The sequence below is a fragment of the Varroa jacobsoni genome, unplaced genomic scaffold (genome assembly GCF_002532875.2).
Source record: "Varroa jacobsoni isolate VJ856 unplaced genomic scaffold, vjacob_1.0 scaffold_17, whole genome shotgun sequence".
In the NCBI taxonomy this organism is placed as follows: domain Eukaryota; kingdom Metazoa; phylum Arthropoda; class Arachnida; order Mesostigmata; family Varroidae; genus Varroa; species Varroa jacobsoni.
The window spans coordinates 40,859-61,597 of NW_019212919.1; the positions used below are offsets into that span (position 1 = coordinate 40,859).

General features: G+C 40.5%; 1 protein-coding gene across 4 annotated transcripts in view; it reads right to left on the bottom strand.

The window, feature by feature from the left end:
- The window catches only part of LOC111272125 (neuroligin-1), a 58,745-nt gene that overhangs the window by 32,918 nt on the left and 5,088 nt on the right, over positions 1–20,739 (bottom strand). The window contains exon 1 of one of the 4 annotated variants that reach the window (XM_022853484.2): positions 19,338–19,356. The exons of the other annotated variants lie outside the window; for them this stretch is intronic. The gene's annotated coding sequence lies outside the window, so the exon portion shown is untranslated. Of the gene's footprint in view, positions 1–19,337; positions 19,357–20,739 lie in introns of those variants that run through there. 4 annotated transcript variants of the gene reach the window in all.

Consider the following 20,739-nt stretch of genomic DNA (forward strand, 5'->3'; position numbering starts at 1 on the left):
GGGGACGACCGATGTGTATACGAACAAATGAAGCCCACTAGCGTATAAGAATATATATTTGTCGTACGAATGAATTCGCATACCCTGTGAAAAGGTTCATTATACATTTTAGAAAGCGTAAGCCTCAAAGTATGACTTTGGCCAGCAGAATATCAGAGAATACAATGCCGAATCACAGAACACTGTGTTGCAATGACGAAAACGACGACAAAACTCGCAGCTTTAATAGCTATTTAATTGTTTTGCCATCACACCTCCCTATTTGATCTATAATATTTTTAGGAACTTGTCGTATTTGATGTTGTGACTCCGCTCGGCGCGTTTCTACATATAGCAAGACGCTTCGTCCACTATATTTAGCAGTGGCTGATTCACCGAATCAACTCTTCAGTAACAACAGTATGTCAGACCGGCAGATCAGATGTGTGTGTGCGCAAATCAAAACAAATACAGCAAACGACACGGCAATTAGTAACGAACGTCGAGATCTGCCAGTGCGAAGATTAGCCGTTGGGGCATGCGCACAAGATTATTTAGTTCTTTGCACTTCTTGAACTTCCAGCGGTCTACGGATGTCGCACTCTAAATGGCTCTTTCCTTTAGTCGGTTCAGATTAATACTTGAGCTCGTTCTTTACAGAATTTCCAAAGAAAAAAAAAAAGGGGAACACGGTCGTCACAGGGGCTTTGGTTTTTTACTCCTATAGGTGAGAAAGTTGGGTTATTTGTTGATAAAATTTGGAAAAATTACCGCAAGCTTTGTTAAAAGGTTCCATTTCATAAGTACAGGAAGACAACAGAGTAATACTATTGCAAATGACAATATATAATTTTTTATTCCCGAAAAATTATATTCAGTTCAACTATAAAATGTATACATATCAATGTGTGAAATAATACACGTACGAAGTTCCGTCGATTAGTTTATTTGCGAGCAGTCGACAAAAAATTTCACACTTAGAAGTGCATACAAATCGATGCATGGTTTCGTAGTTGTGTTACTGTTAATAAAAGATATCTAGGAAGAAAATTTCCTCAAGGCAAATCAAGTAACGTTCACAGGAAGAAAAAATCACGACGCAGATACACAGCAAATATCAGATCTAGCGGCGACCACACAGTTCAAAAACAAAATAGAGTATCAGTCTCCCGAGTCTCTCAGTAGAAGTATATTTACGGTTTAAATGTTTGATGAAGTTTTCAGGATGACCTACTTCATACCTTCAGGTAGCTGCCTAGCGAAGTGAACCCCAATTCCAGGAGGATAACACGACCAAGCAATAAAGAACCCCTCAAGACTCTGTATCAGTTGTTGTGGTCTCGTTTGTCGTTTCAAGGCCCGAACACGTCTACCCACACAGCATCACCCTTCACTGCCGGCCCCCTTCAAGATGAAAGTGTTACGCTGAGTTCATGGGTAGGTAGAGAGGCATTACGCCGACCCCCATTGGCGCTCCTACACAGTACGCACAAATGTAAAAAATCCTGAATATCAGGAAACGCTAGTACTGCTTTTGAGGACCGACGACGGGAACGACTTGCTATTCATCAAGCCAAGCGTTGATATATTGCTACATGAAAGAGCTCCAAAAGCGAAAACCTTAGCTAATACTACATCGTTTTTCTTTGCGTTCTGCATTGACATGGCATGAACCCAGGATACCGATCAGGAAACGGTCAGCTAATCAGCAAGCACTATACGCTCCAGCAGCCCGTGCTCCTTTTTCTCGGCCAAACGAACAATTAATCCGTCAAAGGGCCGTTTGTGTGATTAATAAGTAAACGAACCCTTCCTGAGCGATTTAGGAGTAATAGTCGACACGTATTTACTTGGTCGTATAGCCCACGCCGAAAGCAGCCGGCACGACCAAGGAATCACTTAGCAGGACCTTAAATACAAGCTGACAAAAGGACTACCATGGGCAATAGTTCCGGCTGTGCATTAGCATACACATGATAAAAAAGGACGCTCTTCAAAGCGGTCTTTGCCACTATTGGACTACAAAGTAAACCCTCATACAAATTCAGCGCCCAAAGTATTCCATCTCTCTAGTGACAACATTCTGCTGACGGTATGATCTCTAATGTAAAAAGAAATTTCTACTTACGAGTAAGACCCTGAAGCCACTGCACAGTTAAACTACCAGTCGAGGTTTACGTAACATATGAAACTAGATAGGACAATAAATCGAAGAAATTACTGTAAAAATCAATTAACAGTATCCTTGTAATAAATTATGAGGCGCTTGGAACAGCGTAATCTATGTGATTTACATGTATTTTCCGAATGTGTTTCCACAGTAGCTACAAACATGCGACCATTGCTGGTTCGTATTGGAAAATGGCTAATATGTTATTTCATTGGTTTGTTGGAGAAACCCCAGATAAGTTGAAACCTCCTATTAAGAGTAAGTTATTGCTACCATATGAAGGAGATCATTTCGAAAACTTGTTCACACAAATAATAACCGAAAGTATTGAACAACAAAAAAAAAAAGACTATCATATGCGTTTATTTTAGTATCTAGTTTAATCAAAACATCAGGCTATAGCTGCACCTCCCAAATATCGTGAACGGCTCATCCTCGCCATGGTCATTATTATTATTTTAATTTCCTTCTTCCTCCTGTTCTCCTTCTCGGGGTTTAAAATATCCTTTCTGAATTTAACTGGCGGCTCGTAGTGGTTCCGTAGCAGAAGCTTTAACTTATCCGAGTTTTAAACTGTTTACGTCGCTGCAGTTCCAATATGAAGTTAATATTCGTAAACCACTTGAATTTTTCGTATGATTTATTACAGTTTGCCCGCTAATAGCCCAAGTATTTGGGTTAAAGTGATGTTTTCTTTATCGTGTCGTAAAGGTACTCTCCTCTCTTTTTTACACACTTGTTCTAGCGCTTTTCCAGTTTCGGGATAGTCATTAACCTAGCATTCGCGTTTCTCTCTCTGTCGTTTCTCGAAGTAAATAGATGGTGGGATATACTTCCCCACCAATGGTCCTTTTTAGGCTATGGGAAGCTCCGTCACACGGACTTAGATTGTGGGAGTAAGCGGGTTACAGCCGGCGTAGACTATTCCTTTGTTTAATCCAGGAAGTTTCAATTAAGGGATGGTAATAAAGTCCAGTGTTGTTTATCAGGTAACTAGAGTGTGCGCCTTCGGTTGCCGTGCCACCGGTCAATGATTTTTTTTTTCAGAAACTTAAGATAGCAAGCTGAATTCACCGTTTTAATTTCGGTGAACGTCTTATATTAGGGGATGCCCCTGATATCCATTGGAAGTACTACTATCGGCTTACGCCCGACGCTACTCGACATTGCCGCCCAATCCGACCTTTCTCTAGAGCAACACCATTCTTTTGCCTGGCTTCTCTCTGGCTGGCACAAGATACTGAATTATGCTCTGTCTATGGCGCTCGTGTGCTTCCGGCAGGTTTTTGCCTATTAGAGTTGTGCAACTTGTACGTGAGATGTAGCACACGCACTTTCAATTGGTTTGGGGTCAACCCTTAAATGATCAATTCTTAGTTCGTTTCCGCCTTTTCGATTTTTGGGTTACAACTGTGTAATAAGTTATACGTGAAGTACCGGCTTGATCCGACATAGTCCTTACATTCTAAGTTCTGGTCTCATAAACGGTCTGTTCGATTGTGGCACGTTCGGTCGCTAGACCTCTTCGCTGGCATTCAAAACTCCAATCTCCTGCCTTCAAATATTGATACTATTCATGTACTATGTTTTTGCTCAAAGCCTCGTTCCTAGATGTTTTCATCAATTTGTGATAAATTTCTGAGCCGCTGTGGGCGTCGAACTTGATAACAAAATCAAAGGATGTTATTGTACCTGAACTAATTTATTCTGGAGTAAACTTAACCGATTTTCACTTACAAGTTCTTAGAAAATCAGACTATTTATCAGCCGAAGTTCTCCTTCTCGCAGAGCGTGATTCAAAAGCTGTTCCATTTCAGAGTTGGCCAGATTAATAGTTTAACATGTAATTTTAAACTACTAATCTGCTAATACTAAAATATTATAATAATAATAATAATACTAAAACGCTAAGTAAAGGGTGATTTTTTTTTATTAGATATTAGTAACGCCGACCGAAAAACCGCTGTGCTCATATTCGCTTCCCTTAATCGCGGGGGACCAGCAGTTCCCATATCGATAGACCGCAGCTTGCAGCAACTGAAAACTCGAAAAGCTTGTCTTTGGCAAATCAACAGCCGAAAAAGCAAGCGCGTTGTGAACATGTGGACGCTAAGAGGTGTTAGCTTTTATAAAAAGAAAAGTAGAGAGAGAGAGAGAGAGAGCGAATACTTAAGGGCTGTTTATCATTTAAGGAAAAAAAATGAACCAACCAAAACAACTCGGCGGGCAGATGACAGCTGATATGACTACCGATACTAAAACCTATTTGATCATGAAATCTACTATGGAGACTGAGTTTCAAGTGGACAAGAGTGCGTTACTGTACATAAGCCACTACAAGCTTTTTAATATATATTCGTCAGCTAGAAAAGACATTTTTTTCTCTGACATGTTATAGAGCCCCTTCGAGAGCCGGACTCACAATAAGTAACACACCGAAATATCAACAATATATAATTTTGTACTTGTGTAACTTATAATCACAATTACTTCAAATCGCTCCTTGGTACTACGTTTAAAGCACTGAGCACGCTATTAAGAAGGCAACTTCTATACTCGCAATATAGCAAATGTTAACAGAATACTATACGCTGAAACTTTTTATTGCAAGGGATCGCTAGATAATAAGTAAAGTAATTAAGGCTCTCTTCGCATCCGAGCTAATACCCACCTATTTGGAAACTATTTATTTAGAGTAGAATTATCTAGATGCTACCTACAACCATTTCGTTAAATATAGTAGATTATACAGTAAACCACATTTAAGCGATCGGTCACTCTGCATGACACATAATCGACTGTGAAATTTGGCTCCTGGTTGCCCGGTCTGAATCTCTCGTATTTGTCATCACGACCTTCCACTGAAGTCGTTCACTCCGACGGTGTCGAAGCCATCGTTTCATAATTAACTTGGGCTTCCGGCCAATTATTTCTGGCAAACTCGACTGCAGAATTTAGTTTATTGAATTTATTTCTAAGAACAGACTTTCAGTGCGGCAGTTGTGCTCCTCCGACCCAGGGTTAATGGCGCGGGCAGCTAAAGTGTTGCCGTATGTTAAATACCCCGTCCGCTGGTACGGAGACTGCCGGATGAGGTGTGTGGTAGCGTAATCTCGACCGTCTTAAAATGTTCTTATTTTCAATGTAGATCAGCCTTTCTTAGTTTCACAAACATTTTCCGGCCAACGTTGTTTCGTTTCACGACAGCCGCATCTTGATTGGGACACCGTTCTCTTTTTTATGGAGCCTGAGGGCAAATGCATTATGCAGACCAGACTTTACAGCTACTGTTCGTCTGATACTGTCGGCCAACTGGTGGGAGGCTTTGGTTCGGAACAGAGTTCAATATTAGTTCAAAAAACAGACAATAACCAAAAAAAAGAAAAGCAAAGCTTGGGCTTATGCATCGGAATGCGTTCTGCAGCTTTGCTTGCTGGGACATTATCGAAATTGACGTATGACCCATAAGCCATGTTGCGAGTCAACGGTAAAGCCATGCGGCTGACTCAGAGCACCGAACTGGAAGCCTATAACAGAGCTGGTTTGCTACTCTGCGCTCAATGTCAACTATTTCATTAGTTTTTGTTGGCTCGTTCGAACGCGCAGTAAAGAATGAAGTATGAGGTTACTGGAAGAGGCATTGAATTAGCTGAAGTTAGGCCGAGGTAACAAAGACAAAAATTCATGACTCGAAGAAAGAGACGCAAACTTCGCACATACAAAGCACCTAAGTCCCAAAAAAAAAAAACTAATTTTCAATCGATTCCTACTTCACTATACTCACTTCACAGTTCGAATTTCGATAATCACTCGAAAAGGCCAAACTTTTCGAAGTGTTTATTTATTATGTACTGTTGCATATTGTTTCTGGATACTGTTTGACCATTACTAACAAATTAACCATATAAGAATAGCTGGCGAATTCGTCGTACAAAGTCGGATTGATCATAAATGTTATGCTGCAGGATGGTCGAACTTTTTACCTGTTTCATCTATAATGTGTGCATATCATAAAACGTTAATTTTATTAAAGGACACTAAGGTTCTCTAAAATTCGTTTCACATACTATACGATTAGGACTAAGGCGCTGATATCTAGGCGAGTATAAATTATTCAGATCTCAAGTACATGACAATTCTCCCGGAGCATATCTATATCATCAGTACCCTATTATCTAAGCATTCCAGTAACAGATCTTGTTTAACTATAATGAAGGATGCTTCCACGTCAGGTTTCGCCAATACCTAAATGTCTGCAAATGGGCCTGCAAGCGCTGTATGGTAACGAAAGTGTGTATTTATTTTTTAGTACTTTCATCCGTCACATAGCCTCATATTCGAACAGGTCCTTGAGCTCCTATGACGCATGCGATTTGCTAATGTATCCCGGGGAAAATACAGAATTGCTGATATGTTCATCACAGCCTTGAGTAATATTATACTTAAAATACGGGTATATAATGCCAGAGTAGTCACAACAAGTTTCTACGTATTTGTTTGATGATTTCAGGTGTGTTGCGACAGGTTTAGATTTTTTTAGTTTTTTCGAACGAAGAGAGAATCAGGCATGTGATTCAGATGAATAAACGGATGTGTGCATGGGAAAAATACTATAGCGGTTTGCTAAACCAGTTGATACATTAGCCTTTACTACTAAGCTGTAGTATCATTGTCACCTATGGACACAGATGGTTGACGCGTTATTATGTTACGCTACTCTTCAGAGCGGTTTCGTGTGATGCAGAAAAGCCGTTTTAATCATCAATATTCTTAAAAAGAGTTAAAAACAACTCAGTAAAATCGTTTAAGAACTCCACGTATGAAATACGCTGAACTACCAGGGCAGCTGAAAACTTTTACTGAAAAACAATTCTAAAGTCCAACATCTGCGTATTCTGATGTGGCCGACAAACGCACAAAACGCAACGTATAGCTACCGGACTTATTAGTACATTTATAATCTTCTACATTCGCATTTGAGTTAGATTCGGAAAAATATGTCCTGCGCTGCCAGATGTCGCAACCAGTGTTACCGGCTACTATTCCTTCGCTATTTTTATACTGCCCATACAAAGAAGAGTCGTCAACGCGGAGAAGGGCTCGTGTTGAATTTTGCCGACTTGCCGGTCTGACCAGCTGGCAGACGGCAAAAACAATGGTCGGCCAGAAGACGAAGCCTTTACATGGAGACGCTAGACTTACAAGCGTTGTGGAAATGTCAAAAGCAATTAAGAAAAGTATGTTACAAACCTATGAAATCATAAGAATAACATCGAAAAGGGCGTTCTGCTCTGGTAAACTTTAGCAGAGGTCTATGCCCTGTTACGACCCCGCCGCCGCCGCCGCCGCCAGCGCCGCCGCCGCCGCCGCTTTTTTGCCCGCTGTTTGTCATATCCACTACGAACGCTCTGAATGAAAAACAAATATCAACCTTTTTATGAGAAACTTGTAGGTGGGAAACGGAGCTATTAGGTCTTCGTCGAGCATTCGTTTAATCCTAGCTTATTTGCGTTCCTGCTCCTGTTGCACTCTTTATCATATTAAAATCCTAATAAGAATTGCACTCTAGTTTACCGATAGGAACGGATGGTACCACAGGTACTTATATCTGTGTATTGAGTGCGCAGGACGGTGGTGACAGACAACAGTAAGATGAGAGGCGTCGTCTGCTTGATCCTTAGCTGTCGTCTAGTCCCCGTTTCTCTCTCTCCCTATAGACATATATAGTCTGCGCAGGCTGGCGTGTTTCACATATATCTTGGAATGATCTATCTTATGTATTATAATGATAGCAGATTAAAATGTTTTCTGTAACGTGCTGCTAGATAGAAGTTGGCTTGTGGGAATGGCTTATGTGGAAATGGGTGACGTATTTGTCATTAACTATTACTAGTCTTGCGTAGTTCTTAGATCATTTACGAGCTCGCCTGATTCCAATTATCTGTACAGTATAAAAACAACTCGTCCCGAAAATCATCTGAATCTATAAGATTTCTTATCCAGAAAATAGCCGCTACGCCTGTTATGATGTTTATAACTTCGCTATCTATGTGTGTGTCTTCGGATTCATTCCTACTTCGGATTTTCAGGCAAGCGCAAATCCCTACTTAGCGGCTTTAGTGTACGAGAAGCTTATGGGATAAATGAGCCTGAATCCTAATACGAAAAACAGCTTGTCTCTCAAACTAAAAACTCTGTTTTTCAGCATGCCGAGCGACAATGTATTGAAGCTAACTACGTAAAGGAGTGTGTAATTTTGCGTCAACTTATTGTATGGGGCTAACTGGTAAAGGGAAGCTCCCTTTTGGTTGTGCGAATCTTCTTCACGTCGCATCAAACCGCCGAGATATATAGCACCGCTGAGTTGTATTCACGCGGTGCTATATACCAGCACGCGAGTGTTACTGATACATAAGCTCGCTACCATGATGCAGCTCGTGTCACTTTGACGAAATTAGTTCGGGTGATGTACATATGTAGAGTTTACATATGTAGACGGTAGGAGCCGCGCATATCTACCTACTTGCAATATGCCTGATAGAGGCTTTTTATTATGTGAGTTCGATTAATTTCGTCTTAGGAATCACCAATTTTCATTAGAGGAGCGCGGTAACGCCGAGCTATGGCTATACGCATATTGTAATTCCTTAACTAAAGGAGCAGTCAGAGAATCGCAGTGATCCTATGTATACTGAGTGGAGAATTTATAGGTCTCTGGAGAACTTTTACGGAACGACGGCTAGCGACCTGATAATTTATAAAAGACGTCAGCCGCCATAATAACTACAATGGATAAAGCAGCAGATCATTAGACGGCTTTTAGGAGTCTGGTACGTTATAAATTTTTGTTATGCTACCGGTGACTTGTCTTACGGTGCTCCATCGATCCGTGCGTGATAATTAGGGGTAAATATCCTAATGTCGAGTTTTTACTATCATCACCGCCTCGCAATAAGACAAGTAATTATAGTACTGTATATTGGTAAGGGAGGTTGGCATTAGCGCCCTTTCCTCTAGATGCTACAGTTCTCTTCAAGGTTTGTAGTTCTTTTTCTTGAAGCTCATTGGTCGTGCAGTCATCAGCGGCATTAAATAGCTTTGTTTCTTATGTCAGATTACCGAGGTCGTGATGCATGTATGGCACCGCGTCTCCGGTTGGAGCATGTCAGCCTTTCTACGAAACCCCCATTCGCTGATATATGATAAATAAAATCCCAATAAATAATGAAATGGTTCTATCACTTCTGTTGAGATTTAACTATTTCGCTACTTCACCGCCTGAAGGTTCTGTGCACTTCTTTCGTTTTAGATTGTCCTCAACGGCGGAAACCTACGAGTGACGCTTGATTTTGCCAATTTTTTCTTCTCATATCGAAAGCTAAAATTGGATAATATTCAATCAAAAAAATAGGAACCGCAAGCATGAGACGTACGGGTTTATCGAAGAGAAATTGCGCAATATCTAAAACACGGTAAATACTTCGCAAATGCTCAGTGTTCGTTGGGAACACGCCACATCGGTAGACATACTCCAAAAATGTTTTACTTCGATGCCAGATCCTTTCCTACACATCTGCACAGGATATTTTGTCTGTTACTAAATCTCATAGGTCGAAGAAGGTGAAGCGGTCTTCGACGTCTGTATATGACACAATGCGTTTCATGAACAATTCCAAATATTGCAATCTTATCCTTTGCTAGCTTCCTACACGCCTACCAGGCTTCTGCCAGCGGATGCGGTAGCTTGCCATTGTCGTTTAAGCCTCGATATCGTCGTGTTCAGCAGACGAGTGATGGTCTGCTTCTTCACACTACTCCATATGTACATATATAGGTGCTAATAGACATTATCGGGAGGAAAATACCGTCGCTATCAACCCAACGAAAGAGAGAAAGCTGTCATGCACACAGGTCGAAAGATAGATGCGGCGTAACGCTAAGCAATGCATCTCTAGCGGAGAGCGGCAAAGAACAACCGCAGTACAGTCGCGCAACTCCATTAACATGCGCCTTTCGAGACCTAATTTTTTCGCGAACAGGCAAAGCCAATGACGATACCAAAGCCTGGACGGATAACTCTACTATATATAATCTAGTGTAAACGTGGAAGCTAAAGCCGTTTCTTTCGACACACGTTTTGTTCAGTGAACACACGTTGCACTACCAAAATTTCACTAGCAAATAGAGCTACTCATCAGAAAATAGGCCAACCCAGCCCTCAAATTATGTCGGACTGCTGTCAGTGGCAGGGTTCAATTTTCGAAGCAGCTGTGTGCGACGATAAATGAGAGGATGAGATAGGAAGACGGGTAAGAAAGCGAGCCTTGCCAAGGAACAAAAAAGAAGACCACAAATGTTTTTCATCGCTGTAATGAACTGAGCGATTTAGCTCAGAAAGATTTGGTACAAGTGGTATAAGTGGAAGGCGCAAAACTGGACAATTTTTTGCTCAGTAATAAAAATCCTGTTTTGTCGCAACCAGATTTTCGGTATGGGGAATCAAACTTTGAAGAGCAGAGATTGGACGGTAGTGAATAGGATGAGTGGTTAGGCCCAATCGGTTCAATCCATTGATCTCCCAGGCGTTGTATTGTCTCCCGTAATTTTTCTTGTCTGGTGGCCTCACATGTTTTAAGAGGAGCGTAGAAGGTATTGAGCATGGTCAGACCCAAAAATATAACTTTCCTTAGCACCGGGATACAGGATCCTAGGATCCTTCGGCGTCCTCAGATTAATGTGAATGAAGATAAACTAAGACCAAATTAAGGTCTTTCTGGTAAAATATCAGTCAATAGGAGCCATATAAGCAACAAAAATTTGCTTCTTGTTATCGTTGAAACAGAACTCGTTCAAAAAATGTTTACTATCAATAGTTCAACTGTATAATGCAAAACACCTTCGCATCGCAAAACATTAGAGAAGCGAAGCCATGTAGCGACCTGAACGTGGCATCTGTACGCGGCGCCCAACTCTAGTTTCTCGAGGCGTCATACGGGGGAAAAACAATCATTCCGCGTAACATTACGACTGGCTGATTGTCCTCGAAAGCCGGAGCAAACGGCCACATACAATATCTTGGTCAAAGGCACAATGTGTACAGAAATGGTGTTCATCCCGTTGAATCCGAAACCGGCCTGCCAAAACCAGAGTGGTCCTGCGGAAAACCAGCATTGAATAAAAGAAAGGGGCAACATTTCTCGATGCTTGATGTAGCTTTTGATTTTGGGCGCTGCGTGCACCAGTAAGACTCTTAGAGACATGTTCGTTGTTTAGGGAGACCCATAATAAAGAGTATGAGGCCGCTCGTTATGATCATGGACGCGCTGGAGGCTCGCACGGTACGGGAGGGAAAAGGACATCGTAGAAGAAGAGAATCTGTGTGAAGAAGAGATCTTAGAAATTATTCAGAAGGGCTCTCCGTTCATGTTGCTTCTTTCCGAAGACGCTTGATCCACTCGTGTTTGTGTAATGTTTATTATTATTGTAGCCTAATATGATAGGTTGACTTAAGTGGCCGAGAGATTACCGAGCTCGATTAACATAACAAACTCAATTTAACGCAAAAACGATTTTTTGCGATCAATTTTAAACGACTGATCGGCTGTTAAACTGATAAAATGACTACACAATATCGGCTGCGCTGATGAATCCTCTAGTCCCGACAGTGTGAAGCAGTTGCACCCCGAAAAACTGTGTTTAATTACTGATTTCTGATAAATGATTAATGATTTCAAGTCGAAATGTGTCTTTGTTTAGCAATGTGATATTTTTATTTAAGATTCGATATTTACCCGTATTTTTTCCAGTTGGTTGGGGACCTTTGTTTTGGACATCGTCGTTACAGCTTTTAGCAGGCGGATTGTAGTGAGCCCTTGAAAATAGGAAAAATGTAAGTTTTTAACGAGTACAGGTTTATAACTGCAGCGATGTGTGCATATAAAGTTTGTAGTCGGTGAACGTTCCATTCGAACTAGTACATTAATTACTGGATGTAACCAGAGGTAGCGGGACATCAGCCTAAAACAAATGTAGAGCTGCAGAGGTTCATGGTATCTGTGTTTAAAGGTCTATCCACTGTAGCTCCGTATGTCCTGGTTCGTAGTGGACTACAGCTGAAGTATTCTGCAAACAAGTGGACAAAACAATGAAAAACCACACAATAAATAGTCAAAATTAATAGTTAGAGGCAAACCAGTTTTACAACAGGACAGCGTTCGACCTCACACAACGAGGATCACAGTGGCGGTTTCCTGTCGCATACCACACTCCCACAGATGATTATTTTTTTGCAAGACCCGGACAGCTTTTTAATTAGAGAGTTATTCAATCTTCATAATATGGAGAAATTGCCCGTCGATAGTTCCTAAACTTCAGCATTGGAATAGATAAGCTATCATTCAAAAGGGCAGCAAGTCATAATGGTGCATACTAACAGATAATAATAGTGCATATTTTACTTAAAAATTAACCTTCTGTGCAAAACGTTTTGAAAAATAGGAGTTTATTATGCCCCATTTCATGAGGAACATCTTAATAGTTGACGAAACTTTCCTTATTTAATGACAGACGTTTTATAGGGCCTTGATAAAACAATTAGACTGAGTCTATTTTCGCCTGTTTTTCAGCGTAGCCAGAAGTGAGCCTCGATAAATTGATCCAACTCAATAAAATTTGGTACACTGCCATGTACTATTTATGAAACTGGGCATCGGAACGTATGAATAACAATTGCCCTGCAATCGAATTATTTAAGCGATTCGGCAATTGGTTTCCGATGAGCTAATAAGGCTCGGATTCGAAGTGCGCAGGCTTCGAAGTCTAATTAAGCCACTATTAAAACTGAGGAATTGCGTTTTCTTTTATGTACATTAAATGTGTACAGTGATAACCAGCGCGGGTTGCAACTGCGGCGGTTTAATTCGAATAGTATAAGTTGAAGCGTTTCAACGTAATTAACCGTTTACGTATACTCAAAACATTAAGTATTTGTTTATATTTGATTTCAAATACCTGCTGTGTTAGATCAAAGATCTTTGATCTTCTCAGTTGTATCTGTTGGTGATTCTGTAACGCTCACACGCTTCATCCTCACGGGAAATTCTGGGGGGTACGGTGTATTTACAGCACGAAATTCTCTGATCATAGGTTGGTTTAAAGAAATCGAACCTCTGAGTATTGATGGTACAGCTTGTCAACATAGTAACTCTTTATGGATTATTTCGTTTACCGTAACTTGTAGTGAAGACATGCTAAATTCTAGGCTTGCGTATCATGTATATTCATGTCTGTTGATGCACTTTTACTGTATGATACAACCTATATCGTTGCCTTTTGTGCTACTAGCTTTCCACCTCATCAGCAGATAAGCTGTACTTCTGATTACGATATATTAAGGAACAGATCTTCAAAGTTACCACTGATTGTCGCTACTCATCAGTCAGCGCAGCAAAAATTAACGTATTTATTCGAGAGTAATATATCGCATTTTTACTTTTTTTTTACGTCTATATTTCGCAAATCAGCAAAATCTGTATCATAGTTGGCCTATTCATGTGACGAAGCTCCAGCACTGCTTCTCATGTAAGCTTTGGACAGTACAAACATCTTGTCCTAACGGAAACTTAAGCACTTTATCCATTTAACCTCCTGTTATTTCTACTTAATACACTGCTCCGCGATGTTCGAAATAAATAGACGTACAGGAGAGGAAACTTGTTAAGAGACTGGAAGCGATGTCCCTTCGTTTTTTAGTCATTGCCGGCGACTTCAACGCCTGCTTCGACCAGCCGAACTCCAGCCACACTGACAAGCTTCAGGATACGCTCACGGACTACGGTTACTGAATAGTCGATTCCGTCTCCGTACTGAGTTTTCTGGTACACATAGGAAATTCGGCTACTGTTATATTTGCAACCAATTTAGATAGATATGAGGTAAAATTTCAGGGTTAGAAGCACCCTCTTTCAGAAGGCGCAAGTGTTTGAGCTCACATACCATAGAGCTCACACAGCAGTAGACGCCACTGTTTAAGTAGCATCTGCGCTGATGAGAAATTTCAATGCATTTGCCACGTAAAAGGCTGGATCTTGCACCTTCAGATCACCACCATCCGTTCTGAAGAACTTCCTTAATAATGTTCAGCGGTTTCAATAGAGGTATCACTTGACACAATTTTTTGCCTAAAAACCGCGCACATCCTGCACTGCCGACATTACGGTGTTATCACAAAAAAGACATAAATTTATCGATCCAAATAGCGCATATTTAGTTTAGTGATATCATATTATATATATATATATATATATGTATATGAAGCCTTCAACTATTACAACCAAAGGTGCATTTGTACGTTTGATGCGTGCTCGAGGTCACTTTTTACCAAATGCAAGATTGTAAAGAATGTTGTTAGATTGTTCCTCGCTGCTAATCGTGGTAGACCGTACCTAGAATAGACGAGTCCGGCCAGTTTAGAATCGATGAGTTCAGCCGTTGGCGTCGGCAAGGGCAGCATCGAAACAATCAGTCACTCGATCAAGTTACCCTAGTTATTATCCTTCCGAACACAGATTTTGCTATACGTCGTCGCAAACGAGGAGTAAACATTTCATCAAAAACGTCGTCTTACTCCCGAATCGACTTCCATTTGGTACCACACACGCATACCGATAGCTCGGTTCGATAGAGAGATTATTGTCCTGGGGCTTCTGTTAGCTGTAGTTCAGGACGCATTAAACCCACGATGACTCGCTGATTCAATCGTCCACTAATTGTAGCAGAAGCAAGCTCTGCCGTTGTATTACTATGTAAAGCGTTTATTCGAAAGAATGATGGAAAAAATTGAAAACACCCCTAAATATTCGATTCAACTCCGGCCCATGGAAATCCCTCATGGGAATATAGTTGATTATTTATGTTATTGTTTTAGTCGAAACGTTAGGAATCACTGATTTCAGCTCTAGTAACAAACAGTTTCATGTCATATATATTGTGTCTAGGCGAGCGTGTGTCTGTACAGAATGTGTTTATTTTGTAAGCTAAAAGCAGTTTTCTGGGAGACACACAAATGACGCAAAAAAGTCCCTTTCGTTGAAGAGTGATTCTCAGAGAAGTGCCTGGATATTTTCGCAATAACCCGCTGTTGTCATGCTGAGTTATTAATGTTTGTAGACGTTGCAGTATACGCGAAGTTGTCGTGGCTCAGGACATATTGACTAATCCATCGCCGAACACCCAAATATCAAGAATTGTTTACTGTCGGAACTTCTCGACGAGTCAACATTTTGCAGATATGGTCGAAACGGACTGAGACAGCAGTACTTCGTTTGTTGGTAGTAAAGCGAAAATTCTATAATTTTTAGAAAAATCTAATTGTATAATAGTGCCTCTTCTGATATTAGCCCGAAGAGAATTATCAAGTTTACATTTTTTTTTCCTTTCTATATTTCGCCTTTATTATTGATAAAATAATTACTAATAAAAAAACATGTTTTAGGCATGCTTAATTAATCAGTAACTAGTACAATTATTACTGTTATATCGATGCTGGTGATTTCATCGATTTAATTAACCTCCAATTTGTTTGGTCGTCTTCGAACGGATTAAATATATTACCTGTTATTTAATCCGTTCTCTAACAACTAGTAACAGCTAGCGACAAGTAGAACTTGCCCCCTGCTCGAACCTTTGCAGTTGAAATACTGAAAAAATGCCTCGCCTCTATCATTGCGACTACGGGCGTTGGCTCACAGTGGAGATCACAAGCTTATTGTCACATATCGATCATATTATGCATATCATTCGCACCTGGGGGCCAAAATATTGTTACCTGAAATGGTAGCGCCCTGGACTCTTACACGATTCACAAAGACAATCTTAGGAAATGAGTTTACAGGCCAGCCGTTTAAAATCGCTACTACCGATATTGTAAACGATGTTTATATTTGGCGCATGGCATAGCGTGTACGCAAACAAGGCCTTTCCAAACGTGTAATGTTATCACAGTGTTGCCTCAGGAACGTTTTATAGTATATTGCAAGTTGCTTCTCGCAGAAATTCCCGAATAAGGCTATTCTTAAGCTCAGGTCCGTTATCAGCATTCAGCAATGATCGCACATGCCTAAGCAGCAACACACACACGCAGATTGCTTGCTAGTGATATGATTCGTTAGAAGGATAAGCCCTTCCTCCTTACACCGCCCCTCCGATACACCTCATTGAATCCTCTATAGGCCATAACACGAGGGCAAGTGTGTCCTCTCACAAGCGGTGAACGCTACTTCGACCCCAACTTTGTTCGACTTCGCACGTTTCCCGTACGTACACCCCCGAAAGCACAACTATTGAGCCTATATAATGCCCAAACGTCAACCCACAGCTCCTGTCAACTGTCGCTGCCAACAATAACCTTCGACTGGATCTGCCACAACTTAACATCACGAGTCAGCTCATTGGCGTAGGATTCTTTCGTCGATGAACATCCCGTGAAGTTGTCACTTCGTCCTAATAGATAGAACCTGTTTTTCTGAAATAAGGGTGATAGGCATGGCGTTGTTGCACACAAACCGAATTCAGAAAAGGTTACACTTATGCGAACGATGTGGTTGCAGATCACAGGGCAATCCAAAATAACGAGAACAACAGTGTACAGAGCGGGGTGGGATATCCAACTGCCCGGCGAGTTCGTTCGTGGTTGTGTCTGAGAGATATCGGCGATATTTTTGCGCAGTCGTTTCCCGTCGGTGGTATACCTGTTATGCGGGGTGTGTGATACCCTAAAATATATAGACTGAAGCAAATGTTCTTGAATGGTTTAAAAAACTGATTTTGAAATGTTTGATTTTACATCTGTTAAAGAAGTAGAAACTTAATATATATTGGAGAAAAGTTAAGTAGGAAAAGGGTCTGAGAGAAGACCCTCAAATTCTCTCATTTCTCAAGCATTTTGAACAGAAGAGACTATCACTTTACCCTCTACTAGCCTTTTGCTAGCATTACTTACAGCAAGCTCATCGTTAACGGATATGCATATTTTCTTCGTTAATAAAAACAGGGAACTGGATCGGGAAAGAGCTGAAGCTGTTCGTTTGCTGGTCCGTTAGTGAAGCGTGTTGAACATATACTGTAACAAGGTAGTATAGAAAAAGCAGACGCGCTGTCTTTCGTAGAGAGAAAAAAAAAAAAAAAAAAACGGAAATTCCGTAAACTATATTTATCTATACTTGTTTTTTAATTCACTCGTGTCGATTGATCGAAAAGGCTGCGAATTTTTTCTTAATCCTATGCTCGTGAATCAATACAGTTTGTCCAAATTTTCTGTGGCCATTTTATGATCGTGTGCGTTTTGTAAAGGATCATTCGTGTCAAAAATTAATTTTGCACAAACGAAACATTTTTTTTTAATAGCGCGGTGGTCCCACGTTACCCAGACGTAGTAAGTAGTTCGCCGTCGGGAAGAGCAAACACCATAAGGTGTGTAGGCCGTTTAATACGCTACTGTGTCGTGCGCCCGAAAAATGTTTCATACTAAGTGCGTCTGTTATTGGTAGGATTATATATTGAGCCTTCGCAGTCTTAGGTGATTATCTATACTAGCCGGTTTATGAATTCAAATGTCCACTGCGCTACGGCAGACAAAAGACAGGTTTTTTCTCATCTTAAATAAGGCCGTGTAACAAAGGATATTTATTTCGCCAAAGGTAATAAATAAAATAGAAAATCTTATAAGTTATTGTCTTTTATTAAACTAGTATCCGCATCATTCACTAATTACAGCAGGTCTTGGTTTTATCGCTTTATAATAATAATATTTTGGTCTCTCCGAGACGGAAAAATAGGACCTAGATGATACTTCTAAGGAAATATATGGCCGATTGCTTCGGATAATATTGCTTGCAGAATTATATCGCATGTAATATTGCGTCGCTGTTGAATTTTCACACAAAGCTGAAGGCTTAATAAAAAATATTGCCATTCTTTAAAACAATTTTGCCGTTTAAACACAGCTTTGGTTTTCGTGAACCGTTTGTAACTCTGGTCCTATTAAGGTTGAGCAAATTGTATAAATTTCGTATTTAATCTGGTTGGACGATTTACGAAGTCGACGTACGTATACATGATCCTTTTATGCATGCACTATAATGGTTAGACTGATAGATAGGCTTATTTTATATACGTACAATACATTATGATTTAACTGTACCAATAGAAAATACCATACGAGCATTACCCAGCGGGCTCGAAATGATCGTTGATATGAAGAATTTTGTACATGCGAGACCTAGAGCTCAATTTAACACCATTAATTACTGCATCACACAATGTCAATGACCTAAACTTCTCTGTAAATGTGGGTGGTGCACCGAATCAAAGACCATTCCAGGTGACCATTGGTGAAGGTTCAAGTACTGAAATGAGGCGCGCTCATATGAAGTCCAAGATATTCGTTTAAATATAACCAGGCTCCCTGACGTTTCATGCGTTTATTTAGAATGAGAATTCCTGCCCTGTGTTCAGAGATTTAGTGATCGTGAGTATCCTAGATTCTGATAGGTTCTGAATAACTGGACCTTAGTTCGTATCAATAGGTTACGTGTACTCGATATGGGTTCTAGTCGACACAAAAGTTTGCTTGTACGATCCCAGGAGAGTTTTGTCTCATCAAAATTATACATTGTTATTTGTGAGTGCGGCAGCCGGTTTTAAAAAAGACATTGACTCAATTAATGGCTTCCACGCCAGGTCCATAAAACCTGTGTTAGGAAAACGCAATGTAAACTAATTTCAATGAACAAATAAGAGTAAACGATGGGCCCTTTGCTCGATCGTCGCCTGAGGCATAGCCATTTTTGGGATCCCGCGTCGTGTCAAGGCAAACTATTGCTTAATAAAAGGGGGAAACTAATTTTACTATGATTCGGCGTGATAAGAGGCTATGAAACGAGACGTGATCACAGCGACATACGGTGCCCGATTGTGTACAGAGATGCCTGAACTTTTTCCTTTATACTTGTGTCTATTATGGATGCACGCGTTTCGAACGAAAGTATTTAGCAATTAATTTTCAATCAATTTAATACGAAAGTAATTCATTTTAACAGTAAAATCAATCGCAATTATATTGATCATGCAAAATATGGTAATTGATACACTTTCTTGACCAAAGTATTTCACTGCAAAATGCTATGGTTACCTTGATGACGGCCGTAGGATGAGACATCGTCCTGTTTTGAAAGAGCCCTTTGGAATCAAGCATGTATCACGTCGCTAAACTGAAAGTCAACGAGATGGCTATAACGCAGTGGAATTGCGTAGCCATTTACGTTAGTGACAGGACGTTCGCAGTTCAGCTACGTCGTGTTCCTCCTTATTCCTGTACTGATTAAAAAATATGAAATAAACTCTAAAAGCTATATCGTCTTGGGCGCAATGCGCGTTGAAGGAATCCATGCAGCCAAGGCTGAAAAGCTACTCAAGACAAGCAATAGATATGACATTGGTGCAAGTTTTGTTGTTATAATCACCCATAGTATAACACGCTTCGTTATTCTTGAGGTCTTTCGATTAACTCACTTCCAAGTAGCGCAAAGAATATATGTTATACAATTTGATTAAAATGTATCCGTTTTTCTAAAAGGAACTCCCAATGATAATGAGGCTTTCAAAATCTGCTTGGCTTGTCACCGTGATAGCTCTGTAGGCTAACGTTTTTGTTAGGGACGCGTGGTGGTTTAGATTCATTGCGTAGAGGTACTGTGTTTCATTCTGAGAACTGGTGGTTCTGGCTGTAAAACCCGGAACATTTTACAACTTGTCAATAGCTAACTGATCGGCTAAGACGATAAGACTAATATACCCCACAAGAGAAGATCAACGCAAGGATCAATTAACAAAATGAGGGAACGAACGAAATCACAAGCATTTGTCTGAGAACGATTCGATAATTGGAAGAATACTATCCAAATCTTTCCTCTGCAAGCTCAGGAAATGTTGCTTTCTTCTTGCTTGTTACAAATCAGGACATGAAATTAATACTTTATAGGCACAATGCGTATACATAAGGATTGACGCTGCTACCTCAAGCAGTAATTTCGCATCGACAAACGACTGCAAACAGCGGAAAGTGAAGGTTGAAATTATGCCTAAATAAAAGGCATTATCAAATTGGGAATATGTATCGTGACTAGCGCTCCGGGACCAGCGTATGCTGCCTGATTAAGGATTAAAAGGATCGCCGATATATTTAATAATAGCTCATATTTTAGAGTTCGTGCTCAGCGGTGCTCTTTATTGAACGCCTTATAGAAATGTTATAACGAGCCTTCATACGCGAATCCGCTGCGCGTTTAGCCCTCCCAGGGCAAGAAACTCGTCTAGGTTTCCACATAATTATGGGGCGTCGAACCCAAGGTGGACCGGCTACATAACCTTATTTATCCATCCCCAAACCCCCTACTCACTACGTCAAAACTTAAGCACGCAACTGCAAAAGTCGCATGTTTCAGGTTGGGTGAACCATCGAATTCTAGTGAGAACGTATGCTTTACCCACGCACGTTTATAAAGGTTTTGTTGAAGCCTACATATTAACTTCGT